The following is a 6300-nucleotide window of genomic DNA, read 5'->3' as shown; positions in this document are numbered from 1 at the left end:
CTAATCTCCCTGAGATGACTATAAGTAACTTTACAGACAAACATACACACACAATGACACACACACAAAATAGAAACAAATAAATAAAACCAGCGATTTGTCAGCAGGAACCATAGCACAAAAGTTGAGAAACATTGGTCTGCAGTAGTGACCTCATTATTTTAACTTTGTCTTTTCTTATCAAAGTCAAACTCTTACTCGGAACTCATACTCACAGTAATTCGGTGGGTAGATTTTTTTTCTTTCTTTTAGGCTAGAAAAGAATTATTTGTGTTTCAAAACATTTCTTATCACGTACCCTGTGTGCCTGAATTGAGCCTCATTTACATATCAGATTAGGCTAATACCCGATTCATAGCACAACTTTGGGGGTAAAGAGGTACTTCAGAGAATTTACGAGAAAATCTATAGAAAAAAGACAAAAAACAATGGTTTAACATAACTATTGAGTTTGGCTGGAGGTAATACGTAAATCAACAGGAAATTCTCTTAATATTCATACTTAGTGTTGCTAAAGGCCATATGTAAATTTGAAGATGAAAATACACATTCTACAATCTCTTTGTAAGTCCTCTATATGACTTCCTATAGACATTTTATAGCTGTGCACATTTTGCACAAAAAAAATAATGTGCGCTGAAACATTCAATTTTGTCGATGTTCTGTCATTGATTGTCTTCCATATTGTATGTCCCTTTCCAGTATGCTTATGTTTATGCTTATGTTTATGCTTATACTTATGCTTATGATTATTTGCTTATATTCGTGAAGAAGTGACAAAAACGTTCTTCACCCTTCTCTTTTGTGTGTATATGAGCGTGCGTGTATGTGTGTGCGCGCGCGTGCGTGCGTGCGTTCTTGCGCGTGCGCGCGGGGATGGGGTTGAGGTTGAGGAGAGGAGGGGATTCACTTACAGCCTTCTAGTATAGACTAGTCCAATAAATTCCCTCAAAAAGATTCTTGTCAACAATAAGAAGTTTACTGATCAAGTGCAATTAAAATAAATTCGGATGAATTTCAACATATCGCCCTGACAACGTTCTACCGGTATAAACACGCAGAAACATTTTCAACTGGTTCACCTGTAGTCGTTGGGAGGGGCCTATATTTCCCTTACCCTTGAATGGTAAAACACTGGATGCGTCTTTGCAAAATGGTGCTTTAATGCACATTATGAAATATATGTTAAAACTTTTTTAACTGATATTTGCAATCCCGAGGAGGGGGAACATAGAGCCCTCCACTTTTCAGATTTTTTGGGGGGTAAAATAGTGGGTACAGAGTACAAAATGGGGTTTTATTTGCAACTTTTGAAGCAATGTTGAAGACGATGTTGACCTGTACAGATATATTACATTTATATATTATACACGAGGAATTTGTTGGTATTACTTTGTCTTTTAATTGAGGTGGGGGGGGGGGCCTCTTGATTTAATTCTGAGGGACTGCAGCCTTCCCCCAGGTGTGTACGTGATTGTGTCGCTTCTTGGGATATACTTGAAATAAATCAGTTAGTGAAACATTATAACATGGAAGGTTAGTTAAATAGCACATAATTGCAAACTTAATCATCAAACCTACCCGAAAAGGCAAAACTACTCGGCAAATGGTATCTTGATATCATAATGTAACAAATTAAAATCATAATGTTACAACTAGATACCGCGTTGGTCATCCACACGCTATGAGCTAGCTATATATAGTTGATTATAAACTGACTTTACGTTTGGCAGATGGAAGAAGGATGGCTTTTCTCACCATGCATGCATATCCTTATTCCTAAATATTTAAGTGATAAATCTTAAATTACCTCAACTTGAAATCATTTTGATAGTCAGTAAAAGTATATCACAGAAGATAAGTAGATTGTGGATTTATTAAGTTTAGACAAATTTATATAATTGGTTTCGTACATGCGGAACGAATTATAAAAATTGTAAAATGAGGGGCGACATATAGTCTATATATATATTTTAGTTTACCGATATGATTTCATCTCGTGGGTAGCATTCAGCTTTGTAGAATAATCACTAAACGCGGAAGGAAATATAATGTTAACTTGTTCGGAACGTATGAAGATTTCCTGTCATTAGATCAAGTCAACAGACTGCTTTATAATTTGTATGGTTATATAAGCCAACGTTAGGATAAAATCCCGCTTTTTATTTTCAAATATACCATAACAGACATATTAAAATACATTCCACCCCCCCCCCCCCACAATCCAAAAATTATTAATGTTGCTATCATAACTTATTTAAACATTTTCTTAACCATCAAAACTGGAATAAAGTCACCCCCACCCCCCCCCCCCTCTTTCTATCTTTATGTTACCAATAGCTAAACTCCATAACTAGAATTCCCGAATGTGTCTCGTATTAAAGACAGGTACTGCACCCGTAATCGGGACTGGAATTCTTTCTTACTATTAATAGTCACCCTAATGTTTCTAATCTTAGAAACAGCTGCTGACCGTAAGAAACTGGAATTATCGACTCTCTTTCATGATCAAAACAGAAGATTCTGAACCACCGAGACTAGAATGCTTTGAAGGCCATTGAATGATTGTTAACCATCTAACCAATTGTTTAGAAACCATTTGCTCAAAACATATATACTAACAGTGTAAGCGTCATCATCTTATACAATTGTGCAAACATTGCATTCAAACAGGCAATATTTTCTTTGAAAAAGTTCACTTCCTAACCACACAATTCTTAATTCTCCCCTCCCCCCCCCCCCCCCAAGAAAAATCAAATCAAATCAAAACAAAACAAAAATGAACACGAAGAAGCAAAAAAAGAAGCAATAATAATACTAATGTAAAACCAGAATGCTCGGTGCTTGAATCAAAATTAAACTATGCCTATTTTTATATAGTTGAAACCGAAGCCAAGGTTATTTTAGATTTCTTCAACATTTCAAGGTTATCTGGTAAGCTTTTGATATATTACTATAAAGGACTTTCGTCAGGGGAAAGTACTGTTAAAATCAACAGCGATTCATCAGTTCCAATTAACCAATATGAATGCATAGTAATACATAGAAGTTTAAAGAGAGGGCTTACACTTGACCATACTTTGTAGAATACTAAGCGTGCTGTTGCATTGTTTATGTTGATACTAGTGGTTTTCGGAACATTTTTATCCATACTTAAATTGTTTTGGTGTTTTAGTATTTTTTCGTTTATTTCTTAGATTTTCAACTTTTACGAAGCGAAGTTAAACATCAATCAAGGGAAATTTGTGTTGCCAGAATAAACGCGCGCGTCCATCATTATTTGTGTTGCCACAATGAACGCTTGCGTCCGGCATTATTTGTGTTGCCACAATGAATTGCGCGTTCAATTTATGCAAATACTTCTCTACACCTCCATCTTTTCGAGGAAGCAATAAACCTTGCGCAAGATCGTGATACGTGGCGGAGGTTAATCACTGGGCATGTCGGATAGACGAGACTCAACTTACTTCTACTACTACCTCCATATCCTCTCATAACTTTAAACAGTCTAACCATCTTCTGTACAACTAACCATACCGTCCATATCTAAGCCGTGTTAAACGCACTAAATATACGGTACAAACGGAACCATAATATGTGCAAAGCAGGGTTATAGCCACGCCGGCCGGCGGCGGCCGGTGGTAACCGCCACTCACGCCTGCCGATCGGCATTGGAAGTGAATAAACAGTCCACTGGCCGGCACAAAAAAATAGCAAAATGCTTGTGAAATACAACAAAAGTAACAAATTTATCTTTCCCTTGCCGTAAAACATGATAATAACGTCACCTTTTTCTGTTATTTACCAAAATACCCTCGACCCCCACCGGGGCGTTGCCCCTGGACCCCACCAGGGGCCCTTAAGCGGGCCCCTGGACCCCCGGCCGTGAGATGCGACAGCTTCGCTCGCTACGCTTCGCAAATTTATTTAACCAGCACTCACAATCTCCTAGCTATAACCCTGGTGCAAAGGAATTGTATTTACCATGATAGTAACGCAAACAAGGCAGGTTGTCTGGTAGACCCACATTATGGACATATACATACGTTTAAGACTGTTTCTCAATCAATCAATCAATCCAGGTCGTATAATAATCACAACATGTCATTTTTGAAGATATGAACTATATCTTGATTTAACCGAATTTTTTTGTGGAATATATGACATATGAAGACTACAAATAATTCTGTCTAAAACCCATCTATCTTTGCAAGACAATATGACGTTTTTGCACGATTCTAACGTTTGGTCTTTAAAAATGGATTAAAATCTAATTCCAAATCGGCGATGATTTGGTTGTTGACGGTACATGCCTAAGGAATTTACGACATTGAATATAGCAATTAACCATTCCAATAATATAATTACTTCTTCTATCTTTAAGATGTATATAATTTATTAATCACATTTTACGGTGTCTTGTCGTCGCCTAATGGCAATATCACATCATGTCGGTAACGTAATTTTAAATGACTATAACTGTACGATAAGCCGTATGTGTCTTCACTTGTGAAAAAGATACGCGGAATTAAAAAATAAAAACTCTTATGAAATCGCTGCATCTCTAAGAAGCCTTTTGTAAACATCAAATTTCTTTTGAAAATCACTTATACTGTATAAGCAGTAGAAAAGGCGCGGGTACAAAGGAGGGGCCAGGATTATTGGGGGGGGGGGGTTGATGCAGAAACAAGCACCCTCTTTGGCACTGGATGTTTGCTGCAAACATGATTTTGCTCAGTACCATGTATATACATTGTGGAGAAATGAAGATTTTTTTACGTTTTACATGACTATGCCACTGCAGCAGATTAGGTGTACGGTTATCGTTAGGCCTGCCTAACTCCTGTCCCCTCCCCTAGATCCTCTACTGCAGAACATCCATAGATATACATCATCGAATTATCCTCAGAAACATCGTACAAAATCTCACATTATCCTTATATTATTGTAAAAAAATATATACAAATTTAAATTTTCAAGTTCCAATTTCTAAATTTCTCTTCCAATCCATAGTTAAGGTGTAGATTATGATTATGATTTTGATGATGATTATTATTATTGTTATAACAACAATCTTTCAAGAGGGTTAAGCAAATTATGAATTGAAAAAAATAAAGCGAATTATTGTTCGTAACTAACCAGGAAACAAAGTTACACTGTAGCACTATATATACAGAAGTATAATGATATGTGATTTCACAAACAATTTCATGTGTATAGGCCTATATTTCATTTACATACCCGCATAACTACTTTCTACTAAGCAAAGAGTTAAGTATACAAACTCACGTATGTGTTTCTTTGAATAAAATATTCTACCCTTTCATCTATTAGTTACCTTTCTTCTTGTTGATTGCACCTTGCCTTTCAAACTATAGCTCTATTGCAATAGCCTTGAGAACATCGATTATACATACATGCATACCCACTCGCATACATACATACGTACACATACCCCATATACGCACACATACACGCATGCGCACTCACCTACGTACACGCATAGGCTTATATATCCAAAGTCAAATTTGGACCCTACTTTTGTAGAAAGTAAGTCAGGTATGGAACTCAGTGATTGGAAATGTAGGACGTTGAATTGGTTACCAGCGATCTATTAGTTTGACGTCATGATCTAATATGGAGAAAAAATTCCACAACTGTCTGGCAAAACGAAATGTCAACAAGAGACTATGTTAACAATGTTACCATGAGAAAAGGTTAGGCTTATCGCTATATGAATATTTTGTAAGTCAGTTTGAATATCATTGTATTTATATTGGGATATGTTTAATATCTTAAAGATCTTGCTTAGCAGGGGATATGTTTGGACCGACGAACTTTAAAAACAACTTGTTCTCATAAAGAATAAGAACAAAATCATTGTCATCTATTTGAGTTTCTAGATGATTTAAAGGATGAAGAAATCAATCAGTTCAAAGATATATCGTACAGTGTCGATGGGGTAACTGCTTTGCCGTATGGTCTTAAATGACAATGTTAAACACTTATAGTTATTTTCAAAGAGATTGCTAAGCGCCGAAGACTTCCATACTTCTTACGAAAAAGGTGAAGCAGGACGTGTATACGTGCGCGCGGGTAAGCGCATGCTTTTAACAAGATGACGTTTTGCAGCGCGTTGCCATACACTTAACGATGAAGCAAACAAAACCACCTGCATTAATTCAATGCACTCCAGGGATGGTCCCGGGGAATTTTTCTGGCGCATGCGCACAACTCTTAAGGTCGATATGGTACCTGTAACAGTAGGAAAACACAAGACACCACGTAAAAGCGTGAATA

The sequence above is a fragment of the Apostichopus japonicus genome, chromosome 6 (genome assembly GCF_037975245.1).
Source record: "Apostichopus japonicus isolate 1M-3 chromosome 6, ASM3797524v1, whole genome shotgun sequence".
Taxonomy (NCBI): domain Eukaryota; kingdom Metazoa; phylum Echinodermata; class Holothuroidea; order Aspidochirotida; family Stichopodidae; genus Apostichopus; species Apostichopus japonicus.
The sequence above is the reverse complement of the archived record's forward strand: the minus strand, read 5'-3'. Positions refer to the sequence as shown.